This window comes from Aristolochia californica, unplaced genomic scaffold (genome assembly GCF_029961685.1).
Source record: "Aristolochia californica isolate CCGP_79_NKW_82.1479 unplaced genomic scaffold, dmAriCali1.0.hap1 SCAF_1, whole genome shotgun sequence".
In the NCBI taxonomy this organism is placed as follows: domain Eukaryota; kingdom Viridiplantae; phylum Streptophyta; class Magnoliopsida; order Piperales; family Aristolochiaceae; genus Aristolochia; species Aristolochia californica.
In genome coordinates, this window is record NW_027181770.1 from 18,093,601 (window position 1) to 18,114,947 (window position 21,347).

Consider the following 21,347-nt stretch of genomic DNA (forward strand, 5'->3'; position numbering starts at 1 on the left):
TAGATGAAATCTCTTTCTTATAAAATTCCAAGCAATTAGGGTTGAACTAGATGAATTTCCAAAACTTGGATAAGAAAACTTTTGTGTTCATTTATGGTGTGTGTATAAATTTTCTTTACTTATATTTGTTATTCTTTTAAATTTTTCCATGCTTAAACTTTAAAATTTTAATTTTCTTGTGATCTATTTGCCTTTTTTGTTAACGGGATGAACGGAGAGAGAAAACTCGAATGTTTTGATTTAAGAAAAAAATGTACATCTAAAATAGAAATGCACAATGCAAAAATTTAAAGTGAGATAATTCCAAAGAGTGTCTGTAATTTTTAAGGATTGTAAGCACTTTTTAGTTTTTATATCTCAAGTTTTGCAATCGTCTAGAAAATGGAGAGCAGGGGATTTTTAACTCAGTATTGACTCCCAATCCTTAAGTCATTTCTTACAAAAATATAGCCCATTTCGCATGATAAATCACTTTACAACAATCAATGATTGTTTGGTAAGTTTTTTGCAAATAGGCAAAAATAATGGCTTGTTTTACGTGGATAAATATCCTACCGCACGTTCATTTGAGAATTTAATGGGAGTTTTTTATTCTCATTAAAAGCTTTGGATCCATTGGACATTTGCATCTTTAACATGTTTCAAGCATGTATATCCATTTTTAAAACATGTGTAGAAGTAATCTCTTTCTTATAAAGATTCCAAGCTATTAGGATTATACTAGTGGAATTTCCCAAACTTGGATAACAAAAATTTTGTGTTCATTTGTGGTGTGTGAATAAATTTTTCTTTAATTACATTGGTATTGTTTTAAATTTTTTCCATACATAAACTCTAAAATTTTCATTTTTAAGTGATATTGGCCTTTTTTTTTACGGGATGAAGGGCGAGAGAAAACTCAAAGTTTTGATTTAAGAAAAAAGTGTACATCTAAAATGGAAATGCAAAATGCACAAATGTGGAGAGAGATAATTCCTGAGTGGGTCTGTAATTTTTAGGGAGTAAGCTCTTTTTAGTTTTTATATCTCTGGTATTGCAATCGTCGGGAAAAGGGGGAGGCGAGGGATTTTTAACTGAGTGTTGACACCTAATCCATAAGTCATTTCTTAAAAAAATATAGCCCGTTATACATGATAAATCACTTTACAATCATCTATGATTGTTAGCTCTGCTTTTTGTCAATGGGCAAAATAATGGCTTGTTTGACTCGAGTAAATATCCCACCCCACATTCACTTGAGAATTTAATGAGCGTTTTTTTTTTCTCTTTAAAAGCTTTGGATCCATAGGTCATTTGCATCTATAACATGTTTCAAGCATACATATCCATTTTTAAAACATGTGAAGAAGAAATCTCTTTCTTATAAAATTCCAAGCAATTAGGGTTGAACTGGTGGAATTTCCAAACTTGGATAACATAACTCTTGTGTTCATTTGTGGTGTGTGAATAAATTTTCTTTACTTACATTTGTTATTGCTAAAATTTTTTTCCATACATAAACTCTAAAATTTTCATATTTTTGTGATCTATTTGCCTTTTTTGTTTACGGGATGAAGGTACAGTGAAAACTCAATATTTTTATTTAAGAAAAAAGTTTACTTCTAAAATTGAATTTCACAATGCAAAAATGTAGAGAGAGATAATTCCAAAGAGTGTCTGTAATTTTTAGGGTTTGTAAACTCTTTTTAGTTTTTATATCCCAGGTTTTGCATTCGTCGGGAAAAGGGGGAGGTGAGGGATTTTTAACCGAGTGTTGACTCCAAATTGACAAGTCATTTCCTACCAAAATATAACCCGTTACGCATGATAAATCCATTTACAACAATCTATGATTGTTGGATCAGCTTTTTGTAATTGGGTAAAATAATGGCTTGTTCGACTCGGGTAAATATCCCACTGCACGTTTGCTTGAGAATTTAATGAGCATTTGTTATTGTCTTTAAAAGCTTTGGATCCATAGGTCAATTGCATCTTTGACATGTTTCAAGCATGCATATCCATTTTTAAAATATGTGTAGAAGAAATCTCTTTTTTATAAAATTCAAAGACATTAGTGTTGAACTAGTGGAAATTCCCAAACTTGGATAACAAAACTTTTATGTTCATTTCTGGTGTGAGAATAAATTTTATTTACTTACTTTTGTTATTGTTTTAAAAATTTTCCTCACTTAAAATCTAAAATTCTCATTTCGTTGTGATCTTATTACCTTTTTTGTTTACAGGATGAAGGGAGAGCAAAAACTCAAAGTTTTGATTTAAGAAAGAAGTGTACATCTAAAATGCAAATGCACAATGCAAAACTGTAGAGAGAGATAATTTCAAAGAGTGTCTGTAATTTTTAGGGATTGTAATCTTTGTTTAGTTTTTATATCTCTTGTTTTGCAATGGTTAGGAACAGGGGGGAGGTGGGGGATTTTTAATTGAGTCTTGACTCCGAATTCATAAGTCATTTCTTACAGCACTATAGGTCGTTACGCATGATAAATCAGTTTACAATCATCTATGATTGGTAGGTCAGCGTTTGGCAAATGGGATAAATAACGGCTTGTTTTACTCGGCTAAATATCCCACCGCACGTTCACTTGAGAATTTCATGAGCGTTTGTTATTCCCTTTAAAAGCATTGGATCCATAGGTCATTTGCATCTTAACATGCTTCATGCATGCATAAGGATTTTTAAAACATGTGTAGAAGAAATCTCTATCTTATAAAATTCCAAGCAATTAGGGTTGAACTAGATGAATTTCCCAAACTTGGATAACAAAACTTTTGTGTTCATTAGTGGTGTGTGTATAAATTTTCTTTACCTACATTTTTTATTGTTTAAATTTTTTTTCCATACATAAACTCTAAAATTTTTATTTTTTTGTGATCTATTTGCCTTTTTTATTTACGGGATGAAGGGATAGGGAAAACTCAAAGTTTTGATTTAAGAAAAAAGTGTACATCTAAAATGGAAATGCACAATGCACAAATGTAGAGAGAGATAATTTAGAAGAGTATCTATAATTTTTAGGGATTGTAAGCCCTTTTTAGTTTTTATATCTCCGGTTTTGCAATGGTCATGGAAAAGGGGAGGCGGGGGAATTTTAACTGAGTGCTAACTCCCAATCCATAAGTCATTTATTACAAAAATATAGCCCGTTACGCATGATAAATTACTTTAGAATCTTCTATGATTGTTAGGTCAGTTTTTTACAAATGGGCAAAATAATGGCTTGTTTCACTCGGGTAAATATCCCACTGCACTTTCACTTATGAATTTCATGAGCGTTTGTATTCTCATTAAAAGCTTTGGATCCAATGGTCATTGGCATCTTTAACATGTTTCAAGCATGCATATCCATTTTTAAAACATGTGTAGAAGAAATCACTTTCTTATAAAATTCCAAGCTATTAGGGTTGACTTAGTGGAATTTCCTAAACTTGAATAACAAAACTTTTGTGTTCATTTGTGGTGTGTGAATAAATTTTATTTACTAACATTTGTTATTTTTTAAAAAAAATTCACTACTTAAAATCTCAAATTTTCATTTTGTTGTGATCAATTTGCATTTTTTGTTTACGAGATGATGGGAGAATGAAAACTCAAAGTTTTGATTTAAGAAAAAATTTTACATCTAAAATGGAAATGCACAATGAAAAAATGTAGAGAGAGATAATTCCAAAGAGTTTCTGTAATATTTAGGGATTGTAAGCTCTTTTTAGTTTTTATATCTCAGGTTTGGCAATCGTCGGGAAAAGGGGGAGGTGGGGGATTTTTAACTGGGTGTTGACCTCCAATTCATAAGTCATTTCTTACAAAAGTATAGCCCGTTACGCATGATATATCACTTTACAAACATCCATGATTGTTAAGTAAAATTTTTGCAAATGAGTAAAAATGGCTTGTTATACTTGGGTAAATATCCCTCCGCACGTTCACTTGAGAATTTAATGAGCGTTTGTTATGCTCTATAGAAACTTTGGATCCATATGTCATTTGCATCTTTAACATGTTTCAAGCATGCATATTCGTTTTTAAAACATGTGTTAAAGAAATCTCTTTCTTATAAAATTCCAAGCTATTAGGGTTGAACTAATGGAATTTCCCAAACTAGGATAACGAAAGTTTAATGTTCATTTGAGGTGGGTGTATAAATTTTCTTTACTTAAATTTTTTATTGTGTTAAATTTTTTTCTGTACATAAACTCTAAAATTTTCATTTTGTTGTGATCTATTTGGCTTTTTTGTTTATGGGAGGAAGGGAGAGCGAAAACTCAAAATTTTTATTTAAGAAAAAAGTGTACATCTAAAAAAGAAATGCACAATGAAAAAAAGTAGAGAGAGATAATTCCAAAGAGTGTCTTTAATTTTTTGGATTGTAAACTCTTTTTAGTTTTTATATCTCAGGTTTTACAATCGTCAGGGAAAAGGGGGAGGAGGGGGATTTTAAGCTGAGTGTTGACTCCCAATCCGTAATCCTTTCTTACAAAAATATAGCCTGTTACATATGATTTACAATCATCCATGATTGTTAGGTCAACTTTTTCCAAAAGGGCAAAATAATGGCTTGGTTTATTCGGGTAAATATCCCACCACAAGTTCACTTCAGAATTTAATGAGCGTTTGTTATTCTCTTTAAAAGTTTTGGATCCATTGGTCATTTGCATCTTTAACATGTTTCAAGCTTGTATATCCATTTTTAAAACATGTGTAGAAGAAATTTCTTTCTTACAAAATTCCAAACTATTAGGGTTGCACTAGTGGAATATCCCAAACGAGGATAACAAAACTTTTGTGTTCATTTTTGGTCTGTGTATAAAGTTTCTTTACTTACCTTTGTTATTGTTTTTAATTTTTTCCTTACATAAACTCTAAAATTTTCATTTTGTTTAGACTATTTGCCTTTTTGTTTTACGGGATGAAGGTAGAGAGAAAAGTCAAAGTTTGACTGAAGAAAAAAGTGTACATCTAAAATGGAAATGCACAATGCACAAAAGTAGAGAGAGATAATTTCAAAGAGTGTCTATAATTTTTAGGTATTGAAAGCTCTTTTTAGTTTTTATTTCTCAGGTTTTGCAATCATCGGGAAAAGGGGGAGGCGGTGGAGTTTTAACCGAGAGTTGAACTCCAATACATAAGTCATTTCTTACAAAAAAATGTAGCCCGTTACGCATGACAAATCACTTTACAGTCATCTATGATTGTTAGGCCAGCTTTTTGTAAGTGGGAAAAATAATGGCTTGCTTGACTCGGGTAAATATCCCATCGCACGTTCACTTGAGAATTTAATGTGTTTGTTATTCTCATTAAAAGCTTGGGATCCGTAGGTCATTTGCATCTGTAACATGTTTCAAACATGCATATCCATTTTTAAAACATCTGTAGAAGAATCTCTTTCTTAAAAAATTCCAAGCTATTAGGGTTGAATTAGTGAAATTTCCGAAACCTGGAAACCAAAACTTTGTTGTTCATTTGTGGTGTGTATAGAAATTTTTTTTTCTTCATTTGTTACTGTTTTAAATTTTTTCCATACATATACTCTAAAATTTTCTTTTTATTGTGATTTATTTGCCTTTTTTTTTTTACAGGATGAAGGGAGAGCGAAAAACTCAAAGTTTTTATTTAAGAAAAAAGTGTATATCTAAAATGGAAATGCATATTGCACAAATTTAGAGAGATAATTCCAAAGAGTGTCTGAAATTTTTACGGATTGTAAGCTCTTTTTTTTTTTATATCTCAGGTTTTGCATTCGTCGGAAAAATGGGGAGATGACAGTGTTTAAATTGAACGTTGACTCCCAATCCATAAATCATTTCGTACAATTTTTGTAAATGGGCAAAATAATGGCTTGTTTGACTCGGGTAAATATCCCGCCGCACGTTCACTTTAGAATTTAATGAGCATTTGTTATTCTCATTAAAATCTTTTGATCCATAGGACATTTGGATCTTTAACATATTTCAAGCTTGATTATCCATTTTTAAAACAAGTGAAGAAGAAATCTCTTTCTTATAAAATTCCAAGCTATTAGGGTTGAACTACTGGAATTTCCTGATAACAAAACTTTTGTGTTCATTTGTGGTGTGTGAATAAATTTTCTTTACTTACATTTGTTATTGTTTTAAATTTTTTACAAACATAAACTCTAAAATTTTCATTTGTTGTTATCTAGTCTTCTTTTTTGTTTACGAGATGAAACTCAAAGTTTTGATTTAACAAAAAAGTGTACATCTAAAACTGAAATGCACAATGCACAAATTCCAAAGAGTGCCTGGAATTTATAGAGATTGTAAGCTATTTTTAGTTTTTATATCTCAGGTTTTGTAATCGTTGGGAAAAGGGGGAGGCGGGGGATTTTTAAAAGAGTGTTGTCTCCCAATCCACAAGTCATTTCCTACAAAAATATAGCCCGTTACGCATGATAAATCACTTTACAATAATATATGATTATTAGCAGCTTTATGTCAATGGGCAAAATAATGGGTTGACTGACTCGGGTAAATATTCCAACGCACGTTCGCTTGAGAATTTAATAAGTGTTTCTAATTCTCTTTTGAAGCTTTGGAACCATAGGTCATTTGCATCTGTAACATGTTTCAAACATGCATATCCATTTTTTAAACATGTGTAGAAGAAATCTCTTTCTTACAAAATTCCAAGATATTAGTGTTGAACAAGTGGAATTTCCCAAACTTGGATAAAAAAATTTTTGTGTTCATTTCTGTTGTGTGAATAAATTTTCTTTGCTTACATTTGTTATTTTTTTAAAATTTTTCCATACATAAACTCTAAAATTTTCATTTTGTTGTGATCTATTAGCGTTTTTTATTTATGGGATGAAGGGAGAGCGAAAACTCAAAGTTTTGATTTAAGAAAGAAGTTTACTTCCAAAATGGAAATGAACAATGCACAAATGTAGAGAGAGATAATTCCAAAGAGTGTTTGTACCTTTTAGGGATTGTAAGTTCTTTTTAGTTTTTATATATCAGGTTTTGCAATCGTCGAGAAAAGGGGGAGGCGAGTGATTTTTAACTGAGTGTTGACTCCCAATCCGTAGCTCATTTGCATCTTTAACATGTTTCAAGCAAGCATATCCATTTTAAAACATGTGTAGAAGAAATCTCTTTCTTATAAAATTCCAAGCTATTAGGGTTGAACTAGTGGAATTTCCCAAACTTGGATAACTAAACTTTTGTGTTCATTTGTAGTGTGTGAATAAATTTTCTGCACTAACATTTGTTATTGTTTTAATTTTTTCCAATAAACTCTAAAATTTTTATTTTGTTGTGATCTATTTGCCTTATTTGTTTACAGGATGAAGGGAGAGCAAAAACTCAAACTTTTGATTTAAGAAAAAAGTGTAAATCTAAAATGGAAATGCAAAATGCAGAAATTGAGAGAGTGATAATTCCGTAGAGTGTCTGTAATTTTTAAGGATTGTAAACTGTTTTTGTTTTTTATACCTCAGGTTCTACAATCGTTGGGAAAAGGGGGAAGCAAGGGATTTTTAATTGAGATTTGACTCCCAATCCATAAGTCATTTCTTACAAAAATATAGCCCGTGATGCTTGATAAATAATTTTTCCATCATCTATGATAGTTAGGTCAGCTTTTTTTAAATGTGCAAAATAGTGACTTGTTTGACTCTGGTAAATATCCCACCGCTCGTTCGCTTGAGAATTTAATGAGCGTTTGTTATTCTCTTTAAAAGCTTTGGATGCATAGGTCATTTGCATCTTTAACATGTTGCGACCATGCATTTCCATTTTTAAAACATGTGTAGAAGAAATCTCTTTCTTATAAAAATCCAAGCTATTAGGGTTGAACTAGTCGAATTTCCAAAACTTGGATAACAAAACTTTTGTGTTCATCTGTGGTGTGTGAATAAATTATCTTTACTTACATTTGTTTTTGTTTTAATTTTTTTCCATACATAAACTGTATAATTTTCATTTTCTTGTGATTTATTTTGCATTTTAATTTATGGGATAAAGGGAGAGTGAAAACTCTACGTTTTGATTTAAAAAAAATGTACATCTAAAATGGAAATGCACAATGCACAAATGTAGATAGCGACAATTCCAAAGAGTGTCTGTAATTTTTAGGGATGGAAAACTCTTTTTAGTTTTTATATCTCAGGTTTAGCAATCATTGGGAAAAGGGGGAGCTGAGGGATTTTTAATAGAGTGCTAACTCCCAATCCACAAGTCATTTCCTACAAAAATATAGCCTGTTACGCATGATAAATCACTTTATGTTATAAAATTCCAAGCTATTTGTGTTGAACTAGTCGAATTTCCCAAACTTGGATAACAAAACTTTTGTGTTCATTTCTGGTTTGTGAATAATTTTTTTTGCTTACATTTGTTATTATTTTTATTTTTTCCATACATAAACTCTAAAATTTTCATTTAGATGTGATCTATTTGCCCTTTTTGTTTATGGGATGAAGGGAGAGCAAAAACTCAAAGTTTTGATTGAAGAAAAAAGTTTACTTCCAAAATTGAAATGAACAATGCACAAATGTAGAGAGAGATAATTCCAAAGAGTGTCTGTACCTTTTAGAGATTGTAAGCTCTTTTTAGATTTTATATCTCAGGTTTTGCAATCGTCAAGAAAAGGGGGAGGCGGGGATTTTTAACTGAGTGTTGACTCCCAATCAATAGGTCATTTCTTAAAAAAATATAGCCCGTTACGCCAGATTACTCACTTAACAATCATCTATGATTGTTAGGTCTGCTTTTTTTATAATGGGCAAAATAATGGTTTTTTTGACTCAGTTAAATATCCGATTGCACGTTCACTTGAGAATTTAATGTGCGTTTGTTATTCTCTTTAAAAGCTTTGGATCCATGGGTCATTTGCATCTTTAGCATGTTTCAAGCATGCATATCCATTTTTAATACAGGTGTAGAAGAAATCTCTTTCTTATAAAATTCCAAGCCATTAGGGTTGAACTATTGGAATTTCCCAAACTTGGATGACAAAACTTTTGTGTTCATTTCTTGTGTGTGAATAAATATTCTTTACTTATATTTTTTTATTTTTTTAAATTTTTTCCATACATAAACTCTAAAATTTTCTTTTAGTTGTGAGATATTTGCCTTTTTTGTTTACGGGATGAAGGGAGAGTGAAAACTCAAAGTTATGATCTAAGAAAAATGTGAACATCTAAAATGGAAATGCGTAATGCACAAATGTAGAGAGAGATAATTCCAAAGAGTGGCTGAAACTTTTAGGGATTGTAAGCTCTTTTTAGGTTTTATATCTTAGGTTTTGCAATCGTCGGGAAAACGGAGAGGCGGGGGATTTTTAACGGAGTGTTGACTCCCAATCCATAAGTCATTTCTGACAAAAATATTGCCCGTTACGCATGATAAATCAGTTTACAATCATCTGTGATTGTTTGGTCAGCTTTTTTTAAATGAGCAAAATAATGGCTTTCTTGAGAATTTAATGAGCGTTTGTTATTGTCTTTAAAAGCTTTGGATCCATTGGTCAATTGCATCTTTAACAAGTTTCAAGCATGCATATCCATTTTTAAAACATATGTAGAAGAAATCTCTTTGTTATAAAATTCCAAGCTATTACGTTTGAACAAGTGGAATTTCCTAAACTTGGATAACAAAACTTTTGTGTTCATTTGTGGTGTGTGAATAAATTTTATTTACTTACATTGTTATTATTTTAAATTTTTCCATACACAAACTCTAAAATTTTCATTTTGTTGGGATCTATTTACCTATTTGTTTACGGGATGATGGGAGAACGAAAAACACAAAGTATTGATTTAGGAAAAAGTGTACATCTAAAATTGAATTGCACATTGCACAAATGTAGAGAGAGATAATTTCAAAGAGTGTTTGAAATTTTTAGGGATTGTAAGATTTTTTTAGTTTTTATATCTCTGGTTCTACAATCATCGGGAAAAGGAGGAGGCGGGAGATTTTTAACTGAGTGTTGTCTCCCAATCCATAAGTCATTTCTTTCAAAAATATAGCCCGTTACACATGATAAATCACTTTACAATTATCTATGATTGTTAGGTCAGTTTTTTGTAAATGGGCAAAATAATGGCTTGTTTCACTCGGTTAAATATCCCACTGCACTTGCACTTGAGAATTTGATGAGCGCTTGTTATTCTCTTTAAAAGCTTTGGATCTATAGGTCATTTGCATCTTTATTATGTTTCAAGAATGCATATCCATTTTTAAAACATGTGTAGAAGAAATCTCTTTCTTATAAAATTCCAAGCTATAAGGGTTGATCTCGTAGAATTTCCTAAACTTGGATAAAAAAGCTTTGGTGTTCATTTTTGGTGTGAGAATAAATTTTCTTAACTTAAATTTGTTATTTTTTAAAAATTTTTTAAAAACATAAACTCTAAAATTTTCATTTTGTTTGTGATTTATTTGCCTTTTTTTAATTACGGGATGAAGGGAGACTGAAAACTCAAAGTTTTTATTTAAGAAAAAAGTGTAGATCTTAAATGAAAATGCTCAATGTACAACTGTAGAGAGAGATGATTTAGAAGAGTATATATAATTTTTAGCGATTGTAAGCCTTTTTTAGTTTTTATATCTCAGGTTCTGTAATCGTCGTGAAAAGGGGGACGCAAGGGATTTTTAACTGAGTGTTGACTCTCAATCCAGAAGTCATTTCTTACAAAAACATAGCCCGTTATGCTTGATAAATCATTTTACAATCATCTATGATTGTTAGGTCAGCTTTTTGTAAATGGTCAAAATAATGTCTTTTTTTCTCGGGTAAATATCCCACTGCACGTTCACTTGAGAACTTAATGAGAGTTTGTTATTCTCTATAAAATCTTGCATCTTTAACATGTTTCAAGTATGCATATCCATTTTTAAAACATGTGTAGAAGAAATATCTTTCTCATATAATTCCAAGCCATTAGGGTTGAACTAGTGGAATTTCCCGAACTTGGATAACAAAACTTTTTTGTTAATTTGTGGTATGTGAATAAATTTTATATACTTATATTTTTTATTGTTATAAATTTTTTCCTTACATAAACTCTAAAATTTTCATTGTGTTGTGATCTATTTGCCTTTGTTGTTTGCTGGATGAAGGGAGAGCGAAAACTCAAAGTTTTGATTTAAGAAAAAAGTGTACATCTAAAATGGAAATTCTTAATGCACAAATGTAGAGAGAGGCAATTGCAAAGAGTTTCTTTAATTTTTTTGAGATTGTAAGCTTTTTTTTGTTTTTATATCTCTAGTTTTGCAATTGTCTGGAAAATAGGGAGGTAGGGGATTTTTAACTGAGTGTTGACTCCCAATCCATTAGTAATTTTACACATGAAAAATCACTTTACAATCATCTATGATTGTTAGGTCAACACTTTGTCAATGGGTAAAATAATGGCTTGTTTGAGTCGGGTAAATATCCCACCGCACATTCACTTGAGAATTTAATAAGAGTTTGTTATTCCCATTAAAATATTTGGATCCATAAGTCATTTTCATCTTTAACATGTTTCAATCATGGATATTCATTTTTAAAACATGTGTAGAAGAAATCTCTTTAATGTAAAATAGCAAACAAGTGAAATTTCCCAAATTTGGATAACAAAACTTTTGTGTTCATTTCAAGTATGTCAATAAATTTTCTTTACTTACATTTGTTATTGTTTAAGATTTTTTCCATACATAAACTCTTAAATTTTCATTTTTATGTGATATATTTGCCTTTTTGATTTACGGGATGAAGGGATGAAAGTTTTGATTTAAGAAAAAAGTGTACATATATAATGGAAATGCACAATGCACAAATGTAGAGAGAGATAATTCCAAATTTGTCTCTAATTTTTAGGGATTGCAATCTTTGTTTAGTTTTTATATCTTAGGTTATGCAATCGTAGGGAAAAGGGGGAGGCGGGAGACTTTTAGCAGTGTGTTGACTCCAAATATATAAGTCATTTCCTACAAAAATATAGACCGTTACACATGATAAATCACTTTACAATCATCTATGATTGTTAGGTCAACATTTTGTAAATGGGCAAAATAATGGCTTGTTTGTCTCGGGTAAATATCCCACCGCACATTCACTTGAGAATTTAATGAGTGCTTGTTATTCTGTTTAAAAGCTTTGGATCCATAGGTCATTTGCATCTCTATTATGTTTCAAGCATGCATATTCATTTTTAAAACATGTGAAGAAGAAATCTCTTTCTTATAAAATTCCAAGCTATTAGGGTTGATCTCTTGGAATTTCCTAAACTTGGATAACAAAACTTTTGTGTTCATTTTTGGTGTGTGAATAAATTTTCTATACTTAAATTTTTTATTGTATTAAATTTTTTCCATACATTAACTATAAAATTTTCATTTTGTTGTGATCTATTTGTCTTTTATGTTTACGGGATGAAGAGAGAGTGAAAACTCAAAGTTTTGATTTAAGTAAAAACTGTACATCTAAAATGGAAATGCACAATGCACAAATGTAGAGAGAGATAGTTTAGAAGAGTGTTTTCAATTTTTAGGGAGTGTAAGCTCTTTATAGTTTTTATATCTCAGGTTCTACAATAGTCGTGAAAAGGGGGAGGTGGGGGATTTTTAACTGAGTGTTGACTCCCAATCCATAAGTCATTTCTTACAAAAATATAGCCCGTTATGCATGATAAATCACTTTACAATCAACTATGATTGTTAGGTCAGCTTTTTGTAAATGGGCAAAATAATAGCTTCTTTTACTCGGGTAAATATCCCACTGCACGTTCACTTCAGAATTTAATGAGTGTTTGTTATTCTCTTTAAAAGCTTTAGATCCATAGGTCATTTGCATCTTTAACATGTTTCATGCATGCATATCCATTTTTAAAACATATGTAGAAGAAATCTCTTTCTTAAAAAATTCCAAGCTATTAGGGTTGAACTAATGGAATTTCGCAAACTTGGAAAACAAAACTTTTTTGTTCATTTGTTGTGTGTGAATAAATTTTCTTTACTTACATTTGTTATTTTTATAAATGTTTTCGATACATAAACTCTAAAATTTCATTTTGTTGTGATCTATTTGCCTTGGTTGTTTACAGAATGAAGGTAGAGCGAAAACTCAAAGTTTTGATTTAAGAAAAAAGTGTACATCTAAAATGGAAATTCACAATGCAGAAATTTAGAGAGAGATAATTGCAAAGAGTTACTATAATTTTTAGGGATTGTAAGCACTTTTTAGTTTTTATATCTCAGGTATTGCAATCAACTGGAAAAGAGGGAGGTGGGGGATTTTTAGTAGAGTGTTGACTCCCAATCCATAAGTCATTTCTTTAAAAAATATAGCCCGTTAAGCATGATAAATCACTTTACAATCATCTATGATTGTTAGGTCAATTCTTTGTCAATGGGCAAAATAATGGCTTGTTTGACTCAGGTAAATATCCCGCCGCACGTTCACTTGAAAATTTAATGTGCGTTTGTTATTCTCATTAAAACCATTGGATCCATTGGTCATTTGCATCTTTAACATGTTTCAAGTATGCATATCCATTTTTAAAACATGTGTTGAAGAAATCTCTTTCTTATAAAATTCCAAGATATTAGGATTGAACTAGTGGAATTTCCCAAACTTGGATAACAAAATTTTTGTGTTCATTTGTGGTCTGTGAATAAATTTTCTTTGCTTACATTTGTTATTGTTTAAAATTTTTTCCATACATAAACTCTTAAATTATCATTTTTATGTGATATATTTGCCTTTTTTGTTTACGAGATGAAGAGAGAGCGAAAACTCAAAGTTTTGATTTAAGAAAAAAGTATACATCTAAAATGGAAATGCACAATGCACAAATGTAGAGAGAGATAATTCCAAAGTGTGTCTATAATTTTTAGGGATTTCAAGCTCTATTTAGTTTTTATATCTCGGGTTTTGCAATCGTCGGGAAACGAGGGAGGCGGGGGCTTTTTTATTAAGTGTTGACTCCCAATCCATAAGTCATTTCTTACAAAAATATAGCCAGTTATGTATGATAAATCACTTTTTACAATCATCTATGATTTTTAGGTCAGCTCTTTGTTAATGGGCAAAATAATGGCTTATTTGACTCGGGTAAATATCTTACCGCACGTTCACTTGAGAATTTAATGAGCGTTTGTTATTCTTATTAAAAGCTTTGGATCCATAGGTCATTTGTATCTTTAACATGTTTCAAGGATGCATATCCATTTTTAAAACATGTGTAGAAGAAATCTCTTTCTTATAAAATTCCAAGTAGTTAGGCTTGAACTAGATGAATTTCCCAAACTTGGATAAGAAATCTTTTGTGTTCATTTGTGGTGTGTGTATAAGTTTTCTTTACTTACATTTTTTATTGTTTTAAATATTTTCCATACATAAACTCTAAAATTTTCATTTTGTAGTTATCTATTTACCTTTTTTGGATTACGGGATGAAGAGAGAGCGAAAACTCAAAGTTTTGATTTAAGAAAAATATGTACATCTAAAATGGAAATGCACAATGCAAAACTATAGAGAGAGATAATTCCAAAGAGTGTCTATAATTTTTAGGGGTTGTAAGCTCTGTTTAGTTTTTATATCTCATGTTTTTCAATGGTCGGGAAAAGGGGGAGGTGGGGGATTTTTAACTGAGTGTTGACTCCCAATCCATAAGTCTTTTCTTATGAAAATATAGTTCATTACGGATGATAAATCACTTTACAATAATCCATGATTTTTTGGTCAGTTTTTTGCCAATAGGTAAAATAATGGCTTGTTTTACTCGGGTAAATATCCCACCCCACGTTCATTTGAGAATTTAATAAGCGTTTCTTATTCTCATTAAAATAATTTGATCCATTGGTTATTTGCATCTTTAACATGTTTCAAGCATGTATATCCATTTTTAAAACTTGTGTTGCAGAAATCTCTTTCTTAAAATTCCAAGCTATTAGGTTTGTACTAGTGGAATTTTCTTTACATACATTTGTTATTGTTTTAAATTTTTTTCATACATTAAATCTAAAATTATCATTTTTAAATGATATTGGCCTTTTTTGTTTACGGGATGAAGGCAAAGCGAAAACTCAAAGTTTTGATTTAAGAAAAAAGTGTACATCTAAAATGGAAATGCACAATTCACAAATGATGAGAGAGATAATTCTAAAGTGGGTCTATAATTTTTAGGGAGTAAGCTTTGTTTAGTTTTTATATCTCAGGTTTTGCAATTGTCGGAAAAAGGGGGAGGTGGGGTATTTTAACAAAGTGTTGACTTCTAATCCATAAGTAATTTCTTACAAAAATATTGTCCGTTATGCGTGATAAATCACTTTACAATCTTCTATCATTGTTAAGTCAGCTTTTTGTAAATGGGCAAAATAATGGCTTGTTTGACTCGCGTAAATATCCCACCGCACGTTCACTTGAGAATTTAATGAGCGTTTGTTATTCTCTTTAAAAGCTTTGGATCCATAGGTCATTTTCATCTTTAACATGTTTCAAGCATGCATATCCATTTTTAAAACATGTGAAGAAGAAATCTCTTTCTTATAAAATTCCAAGCTATAAGGGTTGAACTAGTGGAATTTCCCAAACTTGAATAACAAAAATTTTGTGTTCATTTGTGGTGTGTGAATAAATTTTCTTTACTTAATTTTTTTATTGTTTAAATTTTTTTTCATTCATAAACTCTTAAATTTTCATTTTGTTGTGATCTATTTGCCTTTTTTGGTTACGCGTTGAGGGGAGAGCAACAACTCAAAGTTTTGATTAAAGAAAAAACTTTCATCTAAAATGGAAATGCACAACGCACAATGTAGATAGAGATAATTCCAAAAAGTGTCTATATTTTTTAGGGATTGTGAGCTCTTTAGTTTTTTTAACTCAGGTTTTGCAATCGTAGGGAAATGGGGATGGTGGGGGATTTTTAACTGAGTTTTGACTCCCAATCCATAAGTCATTTCTTACAAAAATATAGCCCGTTACGCATGATAAATCAGTTTACAATCATATATGATTGTTAGGTCAGCTTTTCGCAAATGGGCAAAATAATGAATTGTTTTACGCAGGTAAATATCCCACCGTACATTCACTTGAGAATTTAATGAGAGTTTGTTATTCTCTTTAAAAGCATTGGATCCATTAGTCATTTGCATCTTAAACATATTTCAAGCATGCATATCCATTTTTAAAACATGTGTAGAAGAAATCTCTTTCTTATAAAATTCCAAGCTATTAGGGTTGAACTAGTGGAATTTCCCAAACTTGGATAACAAAACCTTTGTGTTCATTTGGGGTGTGTGTATAAATTTTCTTTACTTACATTTGTTATTGTTTATAATTTTTTCCATACATAAACTCTAAATTTTTTATTTTGTTGTGATCTTTTTGCCTTTTTTTTACAGGATGAAGGGAGAGCGAAAACTCAAAGTCTTGATTGAAGAAAAATGTGTACATCTCAGAATGGAAAGGCACAAAGCACAAATTTTGAGAGAGATAATTCAAAAGAGTGTGTGTAATTTTTACGGATTGTAAGCTCTTTTTAGTTTTTATATCTTAGGTTTTGCAATGGTCAGAAAAAGGGGGAAGCGGGGGATTTTTAACTGAGTGTTGACTCCCAATCCATAAGTCATTTCTTACAAAAAATATAGGCCATTATGCATGATATATCACTTTACAAACTTCCATGATTGTTTGGTCAGCTTTTTTCAAATGGGCAAAATAATGGCTTGTTTTACTCAGGTAAATATCCCATCGCATGTTCATTTGAGAATTTAATGAGCGTTTTTTATTCTCATTGAAAGCTTTGGATCCATAGGTCATTTGCTTCTTTAACATGTTTGAAGCATGCATATCCAATTTTAAAACATGTGTAGAAGAAATCTCTTTCTTATAAAATTATGAGCTATTAGAGTTGAACTAGAGCAATTTCCCAATCTTGGATAACAAAACTTTTGTGTTCATTTATAGTGTGTGTATAAATTTTCTTTACTTACATTTGTTATTGTTTAAAAATTTTTCCATACATAAACTCTAAAATTTTTATTTTGTTGTGATCTAATTGCCTTTTTTTGTTTACAAGATGAAGGTAGAGTGAAAACTCAAAGTTTTGATTTAATAAAAAAGTGTACATCTAAAATGGAAAGGCACAATGCACAAATTTAGAGAGAGATAATTCCAAAGAGTGTCAGTAATTTTTAGGGATTTTAAGCTTTTTTTAGTTTTTATATCTCATGTTTTACAGTGGCCGGGAAAAGGGGGTGGCGGGGCATTTTTAACTGAGTGTTAACTCCCAATCCATAAGTCATTTCTTACAAACATATAGCCCGTTACTCATGATAAATCACTTTACAACAATCTATGATTGTTAGGTCAGCGTTTCGCAAATGACCAAAATAACGGCATGTTGGACTTGGGTAAATATCCCACCACAAGTTCACTTTAGAATTTAATGAGCGTTTGTTATTCTTTAAAAGCTTTGGATCCATAGGTCATTTGATTCTTTAACGTGTTTCAAGAATGCATATCAATTTTTAAAACATGTGTAGAAGAAATCTTTTTCTTATAAAATTCCAAGCGATTAGGGTTGATCTAGTGGATTTTCCAAAACTTGGAAAAGAAAACTTTTGTGTTCATTTGTGGTATGCGTATAAATTTTCTTTACTTACTTTTTTTATTGTTTTAAATTTTTTCCATACATAAACTCTAAAATTTTCATTTTGTTGTGATCTATTTACGTTTTTTGTTTATGGGATGAAGGGACAATGAAAACTGAAATTTTTTATTTAAGAAATAACTGTACATATAAAATGGAAATGCACAATGCAAAACTGTGGGGAGAGATAATTCCAAAGTGTGTTTGTAATTTTTTGGGATTGTAAGCTCATTTTAGTTTTTATATCTCAGGTTTTGCAATGGTTTGGAAAAGGGGGAGCTGGGGGATTTTTAACTGAGTGTTGACTCCCAATTCATAAGTCATTTCTTACAAAATAAAGGTCGTTATGCATGATAAATCACTTTACAATCATTTATGATTTGTAGGTCAGCGTTTGGAAAAAGGGATCAATAATGGCATGTTTTACTCGGGTAAACATCCCACCGCATGTTCACTTGATAATTTAATGAGCGTTTGTTATTCTCTTTCAAAGCATTGGATCCATAGGTTATTTGCATCTTTAACATGTTTCAAACATGCATATCCATTTTTAAAACATGTGTAGAATAAATCTCTTTCTTATAAAATTCCATGCAATTAGGGTTGAGCTAGATGAATTTCTCAAACTTGGATAACAAAACTATTATGTTCATTTGTGGTGTGTGTATAAATTTTCATTACTTACATTTGTTATTGTTTTAAATTTTTTCCATACATAAACTCTACAATTTTCATTTTGTTGTGATCTATTTGCCTCTTTTGTTTACGGGATGAAGGGAGAGTGAAAACTTAAAATTTTTGTTTAAGGAAAAAGTGTACATCAAAATTGGAAAAGCAATTTCCAAAGATGTGGAGAGAGATAATTCCAAAGAGTGTCTGTAATTTTTTAGGATTGTAAGCTCTTTTCAGTTTTTATATATTTGGTTTTGCAATCGTCTGGAAAAGGGAGAGGCATGGGATTTTTAACTAAGTGTTGTCTCCCAATCCATAAGTCATTTCTTACAAAAATATATCCCGTTTTGCATGATAAATCACTTTACACTAATCCATGATTGTTTGGACAGTATTTTGCAAATGGGCAAAATAATGGCTTGTTTTACTCGGATAAATATCCCACCACACTTTCACTTGAGAATTTTATGAGCTTTTGTTATTCTCATTAAAAGCTTTGGATCCATTGGTCATTTGCATCTTTAAAATGTTTCAAGAATGCATATCCATTTTTAAAACATGTGTAGAAGAAATCTCTTTCTTATAAAATTCCAAGCTATTAAGGTTGATTTAGTGGAATTTCCTAAACTTGAAAAGCAAAACTTTTGTGTTCATTTGTTGTGTGTGAATAAATTTTCTTTACTTACATTTGTTATTGTTTTAAATTTTTTCTCTACATTAACTCATAAATTTTCATTTTGTTGTGATCTATTTGCCTTTTTTGTTTACGAGATGATGGGAGAGCAAAAACTCAAGTTTTGATTTAAGAAAAAAGTCTACATCTAAAATGGAAATTAACAATGCACAAATGTAGAGAGAGATAATTCCAAAGAGTGACCATAATTTTTAGGGATTGTAAACTCTTTTTAGTTTTTATATATTAGGTTTTTTAATCGTCGGGAAAAGGGGGAGGTAGGGGATTTTTAACTGAGTGCTGACACGCAATCCATAAGTCATTTATTAAAAAAATATAACCCATTACGCATGATAAATCACTTTACAATCATCTATTATTGTTAGGTCATATATTATTAAATGGGCAAAATAATGGCTTGTTTTACTCGGGTAAATATCCCACCGCACGTTCACTTGAGAATTTAATGAGTATTTGTTATTATCTTTAAAAGCTTTGGATCCATAGGTCATTTGCATCTTTAACATGTTTCAAGCAGGCATATCCATTTTTAAAACATGTGTTGAAAAAATCTCTTTCTTGTAAAATTCCAAGCTATTAAGGTTGAAATAGGGGAATTTCCCAAACTTGCATAAGAAAACTTTTGTGTTCATTTGTGATGTGTGAATAAATTTTCTTTACTTAGATTTGTTAGTGTTTTAAATTTTTTTAATACATAAACTCTAAAATTATCATTTTCTTGTGATCTGTTTACCTTTTTTGTTTACGGGATGCTTGGAGGGCACAATTTGATAGTTTTAATTTACGAAAAACGTAAACATCTAAATTGAAATGCACAATGCACAATTGTAGAGAGAGATAATTACAATGAGTTTCTGTAATTTTTAGGGATTGTAAACTCTTTTTAGTTTTTATATATTAAGTTTTGAAATCGTTGGTAATAGGGGGAGGCGTGGGATTTTTAACTGAGTGTCGACTCCCAATCCATAAGTCTTTTCTTACCAAATTATAACCAATTACGCATGGTAATTCAATTTACAAACATCTATGATTGTTAGGTCAGCTTTTTGTAAATGGTCAAAATATTTCCATGTTTAGCTCGGGTAAATATCCCACCACACGTTCACTTGAGAATTTGATGACCATTTGTTATTCTCTTTAAAATGTTTGCATCCATAGGACATTTGCATTTTTAACATGTTCCGAGCATGCATATCCATTTTTAAAACATGTGTTGAAGAAATCTCTTTCTTATAAATCTTCTAGCTCTTAGGGTTGATCTATTGGAATTTCCCAAACTTGGATAACTAAACTTTTGTGTTCATTTGTGGTGTGTGAATTAATTTTCTGTACTTACATTTGTTGTTGTTTTAATTTTTTTCCATACATAAACTCTAAAATTTTTATTTTGTTGTGATCTATTCGCCTTATTTGTTTACGGGATGAAGGGAGGGCGAAAACTCAAAGTTTTGATTTAAGAAAAAAGTGTACATCTAAAATGGAAATGTACAATGCACAAATGTAGAGAGAGATAATTCCTCAGAGTGTCTGTAATTTTTAGCAATTTTAAACTCTTTTTAGTTATTATATATTAGGTTTTGCAATTGTTGGGAAAAGGGGGAGGCGGGGGATTTTTAACAGTGTGTTGACTCGCAATCCATAAGTCGCTTCTTACGGAAATATAGCCCGTTAAGCATGATAAATCACTTTACAATAATCTATGATTGGTAAGTCAGCTTTTTCTTAATAGGCAAAATAATGGCTTATTTGACTTGAGTACATATCCCACTGCACGCTCACTTGAGAATTTAATGTGTTTGTTATTTTCTTGAAAAGGTTTGAATCCGTAGTACATTTGGAACTTTAACATGTTCCAAGCATGCATATCCATTTTCAAACATTTGTAGAAGAAATCTCTTTCGTATAAAATTCCAAGCTATTAGGGTTGAACGAGTGGAATTTCCAAAACTTGCATAACAAAACTTTTGTGTTCATTTGTTGAATGTAAAAAAAATTATTTAATTACATTTGTAGTTGTTTTAAATTTTTTCCATACATAAACTCTAAAATTTTCATTTTGTTGTGAACTTTTTGCCTTTTTTTGTTTACGGGATAAATGGAGAGCGAAAACTAAAAGTTTTTATTTTAGATAAAAGTATACATCTAAAATGGAAATGTACAATTCACAAATGCAGAGAGAGATAATATCAAAGAGTGACTATAATTGTTTGGGATTGTAAACTCTTTTTAGTTTTTATATATTAGGTTTTGTAATCGTTGGCAAAAGGGGGAGGCAGAGGATTTTTAATTGAGTGTTGACTCCCAATCCACAAGTTATTTCTTACAAAAACATAGCCCGTTGTGCATGTTAAATCACTTTACAATCACCTATGATTGTTAGGTCA